The 14,971-nt window shown below is 35.7% G+C and overlaps 1 protein-coding gene across 1 annotated transcript in view; it reads right to left on the minus strand.

Annotated features, from left to right (window-relative positions):
- pde4ba (phosphodiesterase 4B, cAMP-specific a) overlaps window positions 1-13,124 on the minus strand; it is a 188,569-nt gene extending 175,445 nt beyond the window's left edge. The window contains exon 1 of the mRNA XM_051111564.1: window positions 13,082-13,124. The gene's annotated coding sequence lies outside the window, so the exon portion shown is untranslated. The remainder of the gene's footprint in view (window positions 1-13,081) is intronic.
- Window positions 13,125-14,971: the final 1,847 nt, after the last annotated feature.

Genomic DNA, 14,971 nt, shown 5'->3' on the forward strand with positions numbered 1-14,971 from the left:
CGGCTTTGAAATCACTCTACTTGGCAATAAAGCATTGATTAGACGCTTAGACTACTGATGGCTGAAAATCCCCAATAACACCTGAAGACGAGGCCGGAGTGCCTACTCAGGGAATTGGGACAAGGCCAGCGAATGTGTCAGTAACTAGGCGGGTGTTTGAGGTGGTCAGGCAAAGACTACAGCTAAAGCCTGGTTGTATTGTTCCAGTGAGGATTTAGTGCTTAAGCACCATGACCATGATTAAGAAACAAGACCATCTGCTATCCTGTGTCTGAACGACAGGGTTTTCACATGCGCACTCTTTATCTCATGCACACACATTCATTCAGAACTCAGATGACAAACCCGGCACACAGATGTTTTTCATGCATAAACACTTACTGTCCACATTTTACTTTTAGAAGCAATGAGAAAATACTTTCTAGATACTATTAATGATATGTTTGTGCATGTCCATCTAAATCTCTAGCCCACTTTAAAAGTGCTTTAGAAATGTTTGTGGACAAGAACATTTATTTAGAAATCTTCTTACCCCGTGGCACACTGACATTGTAGACAGATGGAGCTTGACAAATAAGACAGCATTCGATTTCTTAGACACATCACATTAACTCTAGACAGAGCAGGAGGATATCAGGGTCCCTGAGGACACAATTACACACACTGTAACACCAGCACTGTCTTCTCATTAGCAACCAACCAGCAATTAGCCTAGCGATTAATCACCCCCACAGAGGCCTTGTTTAGATTAGAAATCAAGATTTGTTTTTACATGTGTTTACAGAGTTCACTGGAAAAGCAGTAGAACATACTGTAGGTTACAAGAAAATACCGATGGATTTCTTAAATCTTTCTGAAAAGCAGGAAAAAGAAAATGTTCTTTCAAAAAACATCATTTGTGTGTAGAAGTGATGAAAACTTTCCTGAAATACACACACACACGCCTCTACAAGCCTTGGAGCTATTATTGTGACTCCAGTGAAAAGTAGTGCTGGACGATATATGGGTTCAAACAGTAAACTTAAGGCACACGGTATAAGGCACACGGTATGAAATAAAAAAAAAAAAAAAACGGCACACCGATATAAGTGTCTAAATGACGTAGACAGCGAGGGTAAATTGAGAGGAGTTCCCTGTCAGTGTTTCCCCTACCATTATATTAGGGGTACGATTTTTGTTTAAATAGATCAAAAGTTGGTCTGTCACTTAATTCGAATTGTGATATGCACTAGTGTTAAATATTAAAACGCAAAAAGACGGTTTAAAAATGAGTCCTGCATGTTCCGTTTGCCTCTGTATGTACTGTATGAAACGGTTTTGCTTACTATATGACATGAACACACAAATTTAATTCACTTCATGTGCATATACCATCTCATTTGAGAAAACTTGTGAAAATAAAAGTACGGTTTAACATGTAACAGAAACATATTAGTCTTGTATTCTACTGTTTATATATTCCTATTTCTTCCAAATTTAAATAAAACTGTTAAATGACAAAAATAAATATTACAACAAAATTAACCACTTAACTGTAGAAAAAAATACTAGAAATATTAATTTTTTTTTAACTGAATATTCACACAATTTTTCTTCCATATATTAATTTTAACAGTAAACCTCTGTTTGTATGCAAAAAATGAAAGGGTTTCATATTTACTTTTTCACTTAAATAATGTTTTCGTTATTACACAGAGAGTACCGAATAAAAGTACCATTGGGTACCGGTTACCACCAAAGACTCCCACCCCACTTGAAGAACACGTGCTACGAGCACAGCGCAGTTTCATTTGACTCGTGCCTGGCGCTGAGGTGACATTGGAGTGCGTGTCTGAAAAGTCTCCCGTTTAATGTACTTGTTATTACTGGACCCCACTGACTTTAGACCTCTTTGTATGGACAAAACAAAATATCCTTATTGTGTTCCACAAAAGAGATTCATGGGTTGGAAAAACATTAGGTGAGTCATAGACATAGGTGAGTAAATGATGACAGAATTTTGCTTTTTGGTGAACCATCCCTTTAAGTCGTTTGCCTTGTGGGGACTTTTGGCAAAAAAAAGCAAAAAAAAAACTCACACACACACACTTGCTTAATGCTGGGAGGTGACCTTCCGTGTCTTTTTATTAAACCATTATGCATTATGATGACTGTAGGTTTACTTCACTAGGGCTTCGTAGAATCTGCTGAAGCAGTCCTGCTTAAGCATCAGTACTATTCACCCAGTGGGGTGGTGTTACTCATCTAATGGAAGAGGCGTGAGCAACCACAGTACAGCCTCCCACCCAAATCAGAGGCCGTCACTGCAACAACTGTTCACTCGACCCTGAGGCATGACTCATCACTCTTACATCACCGTGCATCAGTCTCAGTTTAGTCCTACTATCATTTACATATTCAAACGGGTACCAAGCAATGATTAAGAAACATCCATTTTGAGCTGCTAAATTATGAGAGGCAAACAATAGTAAATGCCATACCTGCTTATACTTTTGCCTGAGTAATTGCATTCTTTTTGATTCCAAATATGGGGTTTGAAAGAAAATTCATGCATGGAAACACAAAAAGCCAATTTAACAACAAAGACTATTTCATGTTCAGCTGCTGCAGTGGGAGAATCCAGAACTAGTCTTTGCAAACTTTGACTTATTACAAGATAATAGTGTTAAAAAAGTAATATTTAATATGTAAACAGGAATATACATATAATAAAAAGGCGTGAATCATGAAGATGAAGTTAAAATTGCTCCATAATTGTACATTTACATTTTTACACTTCCTTAAATAATCAACAGTATAAACAAGTGGGATGACTTTAAAATTAACACTTCAGATCACGAAGGCAGATAACACAAACTTCATGACATACCATCACTTATAAGGACACTTAAAGCTAGGAAATCTCCAACCCCACTCAGCCTGTCAAACTATAAAAAAACCCTTCAAAGTAGCAAGTCTTTCCTGATGTCAGAAGAAAGCACTAATGTAATAAATCCTGGCATGCCACTGTGATTAATAATGAATAATCATCCTAGGAGCACACGCATGCGGAAAAAGTAAGAGAGAGAGGATAATATTTAATATGATGACACGGAAAAAACATTTTGTAGTCTATATAAAAAACAGTGTAGCTGGAGGTGTGAAGTCTCAGCCTGCTGATTAAGTTAATTAATAGAACTGAGAGGGAAGCGGATCACACATCAGGACGAGGGTAATTAACATCGTTTGGTAAACAGAATGTTCTATTAGCGTGGGATGCACCTCGACAAAGAGTGATTCCCCAGGATCCCTCTCCCTGCAGCCCTTATCATCTGCCTGCCATGTGTGTGTCTTTGACATGTAGGAATTATGGTTATGAAATGGAAGGGAAATCCACTTGTTTACCATGTCTATCATAGCTCAAAGTAAAGTATGTAAAAAAATATACACAAATTATAAATTCATTCAATATGAAAAAAAGTTAGCAGGAGCATAGGTGGAGCGAGTGTAAGGCTGGCAATGGGGACTTGGGCAAAAATGCCACAAAATTGGACAAAAATACCCCTGTATAATTAAACTAAATCTATTACGTCTGTTGCTAACAAAGTGAAAATGAATGAAAAGTGCACACTATATTTCTTTTTTGTGTTTTTACAGTGTTGCGCATTATAACCAATCACACATGATTCTGTTGAGCTTAGGAATGCAATGGCTAATCAGTGCCGTTCAGAAGAGTCAATGCTGAAAATCAGTTTTGTTGAGTGTGTGCACTCTCTGACTGAATTCTGTATTATTTTTTTTCACAGTGTAGGCAGCTTCATTAATTATAACCACACTGTAAAAAACAATTTGTTGAGTTAACTTAAAATAATTTGTAGCCTGGCTGCCTTAAAATTTTAAGTTCAGTCAACTCAAAAAAGTTTATTCAACTTGAAATATTAAATTATACTATGCGACAACTTAGATATTTGAGTTGAATCAACGTAAAATTTTAAGGCAGCTGGGTTACTTACCCATCTGTTAAGTTTAGCGAACACAAATATCTAAGTTGTTACTTAGTACAACTTAACATTTCAAATTGAATAAACTTATTTTAGTTGACTGAACTTAAAATTTTAAGGCAGCAGGGTAACAAATTATTTTAAGCTGACTCAACAAATTGTGTTTTTTATTTTTTACAGTGCATAGTTTTTTTTTTTTGAGACTGCTTAAACTTGCAATAGATGGTGGGAATGTTCTTTGCTCACTTTCTGTATATAATCTATTCACTGTTAATTGCATAAACAATAATTAATAATAATAATAAATAATAATTGTGTAAACGAAAACATTGTAATTATCAAATTCCAAAGTGGATGCTACCAAATATTAAGTTTTTTTGTGTTGTCCCAATGCAAACAAAAATAAATAAATAAATAAACATGTGAGTACCAAAACATTTGCATCTGCTACAATTTTCTGAGAGAATTGCAAGGGTCTCAATATGTTTTGCCATGACTGTATCTCACAATTTTGACTTCTTAACACACAATTGCAAGTTATTAAGCCAGAATTTGTGTGATATTTTTCCCCCTCAGAATTAAGGTCCTTGCAAACTTACGGAGTCTGAAAGTCTAGTCTGAAAATTTCGCACATTAAAAAATAAAAACAACCTCATTGTTGTGTCAATCACATTATATCATGTTGTATTGGAAAACATTTCTGGGATTTCTGGGTTTTTTTTTTTGTTTTTTTTTTGCATTTTTCAGACACATTTTTAGACTTTATAACAGAATTAGATTTTATCTCACAATTCTAACGAAAAAAGTCAGAACAGTTTAGCCTATATCTCACAACTGTGGGGGGAAAAAAGTCAGAATTGTGAGACGTAAACAGGAAACCAAAACTGGACAACAGAAGTTTGGACAAGGGTTGCCTGGTGTGATGAGTTTTGATTTCTGCACAGCATTCCAACACTAGGCTATCTTCAATTTGTACGTATTTTATGAGGTGGCTAGTTCATACGAATTCGTACGATTTTGTACGATTTGTCTACTCTCCAGGGATAGGTAGGTTTTGGAGCGGGGTTAGGTCTAGGTCTTTCATATGAATTGGGGAACTCATAAAATTTGTACGATTTAGCAAAAATCCTACAAATTTGTACAAGTGAGGTTGTACGAATTCATACTAATTAGCCTCTTTACCTCATAAAATATGTATGAATTGGCATGAGATTGGGTTAGACATTCAAATAGTAGGGTAAGAATTTGGCATATAGGCTAAACAACACGAAAGCATAAGTCCATCCTGCCTTGTATCAACGGTTCAGGCTAATGGTGGTGGTGTAATGGTGTGGGGGAAATTTGCTTGGCATACTTTAGCCTCTTTATACCAGCTGAACAGCCTATTGTTCCTAACCTAGTCCATAGTATAACCACCATATATCCACCTTGTAATGATGTGGTGGTGGAACGGGAGATTCACATCATGGAAGTGCAGCCGTCAAATCTGCAGCAGCTGTGACATGCTATCATGTCAATATGGACAAAAAACCTATGAGGAATGTTTCCAGCACCTTGCTGAATCTATGCCAAAAACAAATAAGGCAGATCTGAAAACAAGGGTGACCAACCTGATACTACCAAGGTGTAATAAAGTGGCTAGTGAGTGTAGATGCACATACATAGCCGATTATCACCTTCTGTGTGCTGTGGGTACTTCTGAGCATGACAAATAGTTTGTCACCATCAAGGCCAACCATTCCTCCTTGATCTATTTACCCACCTCTCTCTTATTCCTTTCAACCAGTTTCTATTAGATTCAGATTCTATTCACATCCATCCATCACATGCCTTTACGAAACACCATTTCTTCCTCAAGATCTGTCAATTACCACTCTTGTCTTTCTAATATCACTCTCCACATACTTAAACCTCTCAACTGTATCTCCTGCTTGTCCGCTTTCTTCACTCCCTCTCCTTCTCCTCGTTGGAAATTCTCCTCTTCTCCTTTTATCCTCATAATCGTGTTCTCTTCCAACTATAAGCCTTTTTTTCTCCACAATCTGGAATCATTTATTCATCTTATTTTGTTAATAAGCCATTTTGCTGTTCTTGCCGTCCTCTCAATTTCCTTTCCCCCTTTCTAAATCACCCTCCTTTTGTTCTGTCTGTCATTTATTCTTGCACTTGAGCTAACCACTGTGCGATGCGGTCATCATTAATGAGTCATTTGGCTGCCCAAACACGGCCATTCAATCATATCGTGCTGATATTATTCACCTCAGCGGCTGAATCTAATGAATATGAATAAGAGTCCTAGTGTTAGAGACTCTTCAAAGGATTCAAGCTTCAGTGGCCAGTGAAGAAAACAGAATGTAGACTCAGTCTAATGCTAGAAATCTACACTCAGGTACTTCGAACAAGAGATTTCAAACTGTTTGATGCCAAAGACCCTGGAATATAATGATTGCCTTCAGAGGGACCTCCTAAAATATGAAGTTAGCAGATTATAAGACTAATTTATAAGAAAGAAAAATTGTAGAATAACGAATAATGTCTTGAAAGAAAATTACCTTTTTTATTACGTTTATGGACATTTCATTAAAAACAATGCAATGCATAATGCAAAATACAGGTACGAGATTCAATACAAATGAATAAATTGAATAAAAAGTAAAGTTTGTGAACTGCCAATATATATATTTAAACCCTATCAATTTAAAGATAAATATATTTAGATTAGTTAAGCATGTCTGAGATATAAAAATATCAAAATACAGGTAAGGATTTTTTGCAGAGGAAACAGCATCTCCTTCACTCTTGGAGGACATTGCCACATGATAATAGATCATGTGAATTAGACTGTGCAACACCTTTGAAGTATCTCAGCGGAAGAATTCATCCTTACCTAGCTGAAGGGGACAAACCAGCTTCATGTATTATTCAAAGAACATAATTCACTGTTTTCATGCACTTTTAAAATATTAAAGTGACAAGATTAATACAAAACCATCCATATCAAGCAATCACACACATATATAGGGGTATATGCACCTAGAGCCCAGGATAACTCAAGGGGTTATGGGAACACAATGGTAAAAAACCCATTCTCATTTCCAAGGTGTCAAAAACTAAAGCATGGTCAAGCACTGTGCGTGTCACTGTTAAAGGGGTCATAGGATGCCCATTATCCACAAGTTGATATGATCCTTTAGGGTCTTAATGAAAAGTCTCTAATATACTTTGATTAAAAATTCTCAATGGTTTTGTAAAACAACACCCTTTTTACCTTGCCAAAATCAGCTCTGCAAAAATCATCTCATTCTAAGGGGTTGTTCCTTTAAATGCAAATGAGCTCTGCTCACCCCGCCCCCCTTTTCTCTCTGTGGAATGACGATCTTGTTTACTTTAGCCGCATTTAGCCGCTAAACTTCCTAACTACCACGTTATATGGAAAGGTGATCGCAAAGATTCATTAAAAAAAAAATGCTTATACACACTTCTGCTGTAAGTGAAGCTGGATCATGAATGATTCGCGTGAACATAGACGGATATATGTAGATCGGGAGGCGCATTCCGTTCACAAACAAATGTAATCTACTGCATCTTCAGCAGCTCAGATGTCAGATGTTCATTATTACATCCAGCAACACAACACGTCAATCGCTAAATCTGAGATATTCGTCTAACTTACATCCCTGCTGCAGTATCGAAACAATGGCGATCGGACTGTTACAGCTGATTTAGGGCGGGTCTGAGGTAAGACGCTCATGTCAATCAACTATCGTGGCCACAACGGCAAGCATCTGAGAATGGCTTGATTTGAAAAAGGGGGCATTATTAAATACCAGATAGCTCAGAAGGAACTTGCTATTAACATTACTGGAAGAAGTCTTGTTCATAACGTTGAGAGAACTTTGCCACAACATTAGCCTTTAGCTCAAAGAATGTTTCTTGTTACCTGAGGTCAAACGTATTCATGCCGCAATTTTTAAATGTGCTTGTGATTCAAGTGTTATGTTAGATGAACCTGGTGATTTTTTTTTCCCCTCACACAAAGTAGTCGTTTAGCTGAATAGATGTATTTTTTATTTAAATTGTGACTAGTTGTATCTGCCTGTTATATTCTTTGCCAGTAAAATGTCAGTAAAATTGTGGCTGTTTAAAGGGATAGTTCACCCAAAAATGATAATCATTTTTGATAATCACAAATAATCATTAATTACTCACCCTCATGTCGTTCCAAACCCATAAGACCTTCATTCATCTTTTCATGGTAATGTTGTGAAAGCATGGCAGAGGCTGACACAGAAGAGAAGAAATTGTTTAATAAATTTGTTATTTTGTTTTCTTTGCGCACAGTATTCTCATAGCTTCATAAAATTAACTTTAAACCACAATTGTCACCTGGACGATTTTAACAATGTCCTTGCCTTTCTAGGCATTGAACGTGGTAGTTGCTTTGCTGTCTATGCAGGCTCAGAAGCTCTCAGATTTCATCAAAAATATCTCAATTTGTTTTCAGAAGATATGAGAGTATATGGCAGAATCTTCATTTTTAAATGAACCATCCCTTTGACTTGAGGATCTTACCACAACATATGTCATAATGACAAAATTATACCCCAATATATAAATTCATGATAATAACATTCCCATGCCCTTCACATCTCTGTACTGAAGCCAAAGGTTTCTCACTAAAATCAATGGAGCTCCATCCTTTAGCTTTTGATGCCTTGGGAGTGAGAATGAGATGTGGTATTATGGGAAATGTTTTTGGTTTTATATTCTATTTACTTCTCCTGTAAACATGAATGCACTATACGAGTGCCCTTCAATTACTGTAAGCCGAGCACAAACATGTTCCTATATGTCAAGTTATGTAACATGTTTCCAGCCCTGAGGAAAATAACCTTGACCGATCAGTCAACCTTCTGATTGGTTCCATGATTTTCTTCCTTCTATTTCTGATCTGCTAGTTTTAAATCACCAATTCCATCTGTTCCTCAAACAGAGGAAACTCAAAGCAGCTCTTATACACACGCAAAATTAAAAAAAATAAAAATAATAAAAATTCTTTCATACCTATCACACGTTCCCATTTACTCTAAACTTTCCAATATCTCTTTGGATACTATTCAAGTGCTTATGCTTCAGAAGATAATGATTTCTTCTGCTACCCAAAATACTGATGATGTTAGAATCAGCACTTTGCATCAGAGGCTCTCAATATGAAAGCATTAAAGTTCCTGTGCAGTCTAAGTGAGGTCCATCAGATGTAACCTAATGGAACATCTCATATGAAATGCCGATTCCTACAGGAGTCCAATTTTCAGACTGTTCACTGGATGAAAGAGCCACTTAGCGGCACTTACTGGTACCTGTACAAGCGCAGCACAATCTGATTCCATTTCAACCCATTTAGTCCTCTCTGCCCTGCACAGATTTTCCACTGAGCTGTTTAGTGTCTCATATTTGATCTGGCTTTGTGAAAGCTTTAGAGTTATTGGCCATAAAGGTTGAGCAGAGGATTATTCCCAAATCACTGAGGCACATTTAGGCCTACCGGTAATAAGACAAGGTGACCACAGGGATATCTACAGAGGAAACGTCTATGTACATTCAGCATCAATAAAACAAATACATTCAGACTTCCAACCATTAGGGTAAGCGGAAATAAATATGACATAAATCTCTAAGATTATTACACCATTTTCTGCTTGAACATTGCCTCAAGGAACACAATCATCTTATGTAATAAAATCTCCTTCCCAATAGTTTGACTGGGCTGTAACAAGCGTGTTTTGCTTCCAAATCTTGAGACATAAGGTTATTTTTAGGGGCCAAGCTATATATCTGTTGGTTTTCTTTTTTATTCTATGTGTTCTGGCTGGGAGTCCATGGCAGCTGTGAAAATGTTTTGGCAGAGAGATTATGTTTGATATCCCTGGTCACGGTGCCAATCTCGCAAACCCTCTAGTGCCACCAACAGAAAAATTTGGAAATAGTTTTACTTTTTAAAATAACTGTTTCCTATTTGAATGTATTTTAAAATGTAATTTATTCCTGTGATTTCAGTGCTGAATTTTTAGCATCATGATCCTGCAGAAATCATTTTAATATTCTGATTTGCTGCTCACAAAACAATTATTATTATTATTATGTTGAAAACAGCTGAGTAGAATTTTTTTCAGGGTTCTTTGATGAATAGAAAGTTCAGAAGAGCAGCATTTATGTGAAAGAAATCTTTTGTAACAATATAAATGTCATTTTCATCACTTTTGACCGATTAAAAGCATCCTGGTTAAATAAAAGTATTAATTTATATAATTTCTAATGTATATCATTATAAATGTAAATCATTTATAATGATTTTTGGATCTTTCTATTCATCAAATAATCCTGAAACTCAACTGTTTTGAATATTGATAAAAATAAAAAATAATAAATAAATAAATGTTTTTTGAACAGCAAGATCCTGAAGGATCATGTGACTGGAGTAATGATGCTGAAAATTTTGCTTTGATGATAGGAATAAATTACATTTTAAAATATATTCAAATAGAAAACAGTTATTTTCAATAGTAAAACTATTTCACAATATTACTGCTTTTGCTGTATTTTGCATCAAATAAATTCAGGCTTGGTGAGCAGAAGAGACTTCTTTAAAAACATTAAAAAACTTTTGACTGGTATTGTAATTCCCTGTAATTGTGAATTGTTATGACTTAATCAATCAGCCAAAAAATCAATGTTAATGCTTTTTGTAAATTATAAATATTTGTATTTATTTATATCTATTTTTACTGGCCAATCAACTAATGGACCACAGATTTGACATTATTTTATATATATATATAAATGCCACAAAATTACACTATATACTTCTGTCAAATGTTGGTGCTCAGGAAGATATTTCTTTAAAGAAATACTTTTATTCAGCAAGAATTCAATAAATTAAACAAAAACAACATAAAGGACATTTAAATTGTTACATAAAAGTCTATTTCAATTAATTGCTGTTCTTCTGAACTTTCTATTAATTAGAGATCCATAAATAAATAAATAAATAAATTAAAATGTTTCCACAGAAACATGAATAATAAGCAGACATACTTCTTGTTCCTTCAGAAATCATTCTGATTTGGTGCTCTTGTGTAACTGAAGACTAGAGTATAATGGCAAAATTACATTCAAAAATATATTAACAGAAAACAGTTATCTAAAATTGTTCTATATTGCACAATGCTACTGTATTTTTGATCAAATAAATGCAGTTCTGTTGAACATAAGAGACTTCTTACAAAGGTTTAGATTTGATGTTGCACGCAGAGATGCTGAGGGATTGTTAAAAGCACAGATGTGTCTATTAGTTGAGCAGGATAAGCAGGATATAAGAATGAGTGAGCACATGACCAGTTGACCTGTCTCTAATGAGATCGTTAAAGCTGCCTTAAGTAGATTAAGGAGCGTTTTCATAAAGTATCAGACATGAGGAGTGTACAGAGACCTGCTGATTAAACCACTACTGAGTTGAGTCAATTTTCCATGTCAAGGATGTGATTGGGAAATAGGCTCTTTTTATTTTTTAGAAGCTGAAAAGCACCTTCAAGATCCATGAAGATACTGCAGGAGGTCAGTGGGCTGCCATATAAATCATTTAGGAATTTATTAAAAGATGAATAAATATTTAACGTTTCAGAATAGTTATACTATATATATTCCTCTTTTTATTATTACTTCACATCCCATGTCTCAGTCATAGCCGGCAAATATTCAATGCAGAAAAAAATGCAGCTGAATAACTGAGGTGCATGATTGTAAATAAAGCTCTGAAAAGTGTATGATGGCATTTAATAACAGTGTTACAGTGCCATCTGTTGGTCAGCCAGAAGCAGTGAAATTTCTCTCTATTTACAGAAGAACCATAGTAGCCAAATTTTAAAAACTGTTCTTTAAAAACATTAAAAGAACAGCTGGGAATGACCAGTGTGCATTCACGAATCTGTTGCGTGCAAATACAAATACTTCGTTACTGTACTTAAGTAGATTTTTCTAGTATCAGTACTTTGCTTCACTATTTATTTTTCTGACTGCTTTTTACTTTTACTCCTTACATTTTTACAGAAATATCTGTACTTTCTACTTATTTCATTTTCAAACTAGGCTCAGTAGTTTTAATCATCATTTGGTTGATCACCATTTCATAACAAATCTCCAATAAATCATGGATCGGTTAGTCTTTATTTTTAGTTAGTTTTTAGAAGAGAAGGTGCAGTTTAAGAGAGAGCTTTTTTCTTATTTTGCACAGCCCCAGCCTAAGGTTTTAAACGTTTATTTAAATGTGATGGCCGTACAAAAAAATACAGTTGTCCATGGTTTCAGAATTTGTTGTGGGTGTTTGGGATGGCCTGGATGAGTGTGAGATTTCCCAACCTGAAATTTTGTCCCAGTCCGGCCCTGTTCTGCACGGTGATTGTTCAGCCTCGATACATTCATTAGCTAACAAATTTTAAATGTAAGTTATTTTGTATTAAAGTGTCAATATGATATGAGGTCCAGTTACCAGCCTGACACTAAAACAGGTAGTAGTAATGGGTACTTTTTACTTAAATAAATGTCTGAGGCCATACCCCTGGTGAAAAAAACAGCATATGCTGGTAGGTATGTTTTGATGCTGGAATGCTGGTTAGGTAGGTTTTGATGCTGGCTCATGCTGGTCCTTGACCAGCAACATGACCAGCAAAAACCAGCAAAGGACCAGCTTAAACCAGCATCAAAACCTACCTAACCAGCATTCCAGCATCAAAACATACCTACCAGCATATGCTGTTTTTTTTCACCAGGGACTTCTTTACTTAACTAAGTATTTTTAAACATGAGTATCTGTACTTCTGCTTGAATGAAGGATGTGTGTACTTTTGCCATCTCTGCAAGTTATTTTTACTCAACACGTGCAGACAAATGTAAACACGAACTCTTTAGCCTGACATCGTAATGAAACAACGTTTACATTAATTAAAATTAAATCTGGATAGTTTCACAAATGTATTTTCTATTATCTAATAATGCTAAAGTAACGATTTCTGTTCAGACTTGACTTTTTTTTTAAGTTAACCCACCTGAAATTGACTTACTGAGGTGCAGTGAAGACGCCAGCTGAAAGAGACGCTTTCCCATTGTAGGGTTGCCAGGTTTTCACAACAAAACCCGCCCAATTGTTACTCAATATTAGCCCAAAACTCGCATTTTTCGGGTCCCCAGGTAAAAAAAAAAAAAACGCAGTCTGAGGGGTAAAACACACGTTTCTTGGCGGGGTTACTTTAACACTGTAGCAGCGGGTTGAAGCGACCCCAATAACATCATATTTAGCCTCTGAAATATAAAATTACCAGGGGAACCCCGACAAAAAACGTGTATTTTATCCCTCGGAATGCGATTTTTAATGGGGAACCGGGGTTGGGCTAGTTTTGAGTAGCAATTGGTCGAGTTTGTTGTGAAAACCTGGCAACCCTGTAAAGTAGTCAAATTCCGCGGGAAAACCGTTACAGCGGACTTCACAACACTGTCCCATTGCGTAGTACGGTGTGCTCCGGTCATTCAGTAAACCTTCCGCTACCACAGACGCAGAAAATCTGGCTGTTTATGAGCGGAAGTGGGAACTAGCATAAATTTGATAGCATAAATGTAAATATTCTCTGTAAATTCGATTTTTCAGTCAAATATTACGTCTTGAAATCAATTAGCAAAGCAACGTAAGACATGCTGTACTGTTTGAGGCGACAGGACTAGTTTATGTAAACGTGTTGGTTAATAAAAAGCTTAATTTCTTAAAACAAAATGTTGAACTGACCTTAACACTGAGCCATAACTGCAATAAATAGTTTATTCTGACCAGAAAAATAGACAAGAAATACATGTTTACTGTACACACATTCTTACTGATGCTCTGACATATATAACCAGTTTTATTCACTGAGTTACATTCAGCCCTCATTTCATCAAAAAATACCATACACTGAAAATAGATGACATTTTGTAGACTCAAAATATTTGAGTTTTCAAAGAACACAGACCTCACTGACAAAATATACATTCATATTGAATGAATAAGCCCAATGTAAATGCAGACATGAGAGGCTATATCTTCACAAAGCTGATATTTTGATGGACGCCTCATCAAAAGCCCCTTCACTTATGATAACCTGGACTTGATGAAGCACCTGAAATGCCCAAACAGCCACTAAACCGTGACTGAGAGAAGTCCTTCTTTCTACAGACTCTTCTTTCTTGCTACAGCACTTCATTCCAGTTAGTGTGGTCTTTACAAGATTTTACTTAAGTCTTCAAACACTTACGAAAGGTTCCATGTGATGAAGATGGAGAGCAGCGAGTTCCAGCAATGACAGGCCGATCATCAACCCGTCACTGAGACATTCAGAGTTCAAACTGTGCTTGGATGCCCTTTTCAACTGAGCCTGGGAAATCTGGCTGTGAACCCTCAAAGGTATAATATATCAGGGACAAGTCAAATGGATCATAAAAGAGTCATTTGAAACACTGAATCATGAAAAGGTTTTCAAATCGAAGGTTGAGGGTGGAAAATAGGGCTGCATGATTAATCAAAATAAAAACGAAATAACCAAATGGCTAAGTGTGATTATCAAGGCATGAAGGCTGTGATTTAAATAAAAAATGCGCTGCATGTTTCACATTTTTTTTTATTTACACATGACTTGGATCAAAATAAATGCTGCTCTACGTAAACTCATCTTATAACACTTATTTTAAAAGCTCCCTGCAGATTTCCCTGCAGTTGATGGTTTAAATGAAGAAGTTATACAGCCATAAATATTAGTACTAAAATAAAATTATTATTATTATAGTATTTATCTAAATACTTATATTTAAAAATGTTGGCCAAATTCTGCAGCCCTACTAGCAAGCACAGAAAACCTGGAGCTAAAAAACAATGTAATTGTGCTATTTTAACTTACAATTTTTAGTCAGGA

The sequence above is a fragment of the Labeo rohita genome, chromosome 6 (assembly GCF_022985175.1).
Source record: "Labeo rohita strain BAU-BD-2019 chromosome 6, IGBB_LRoh.1.0, whole genome shotgun sequence".
Lineage (NCBI taxonomy): Eukaryota > Metazoa > Chordata > Actinopteri > Cypriniformes > Cyprinidae > Labeo > Labeo rohita.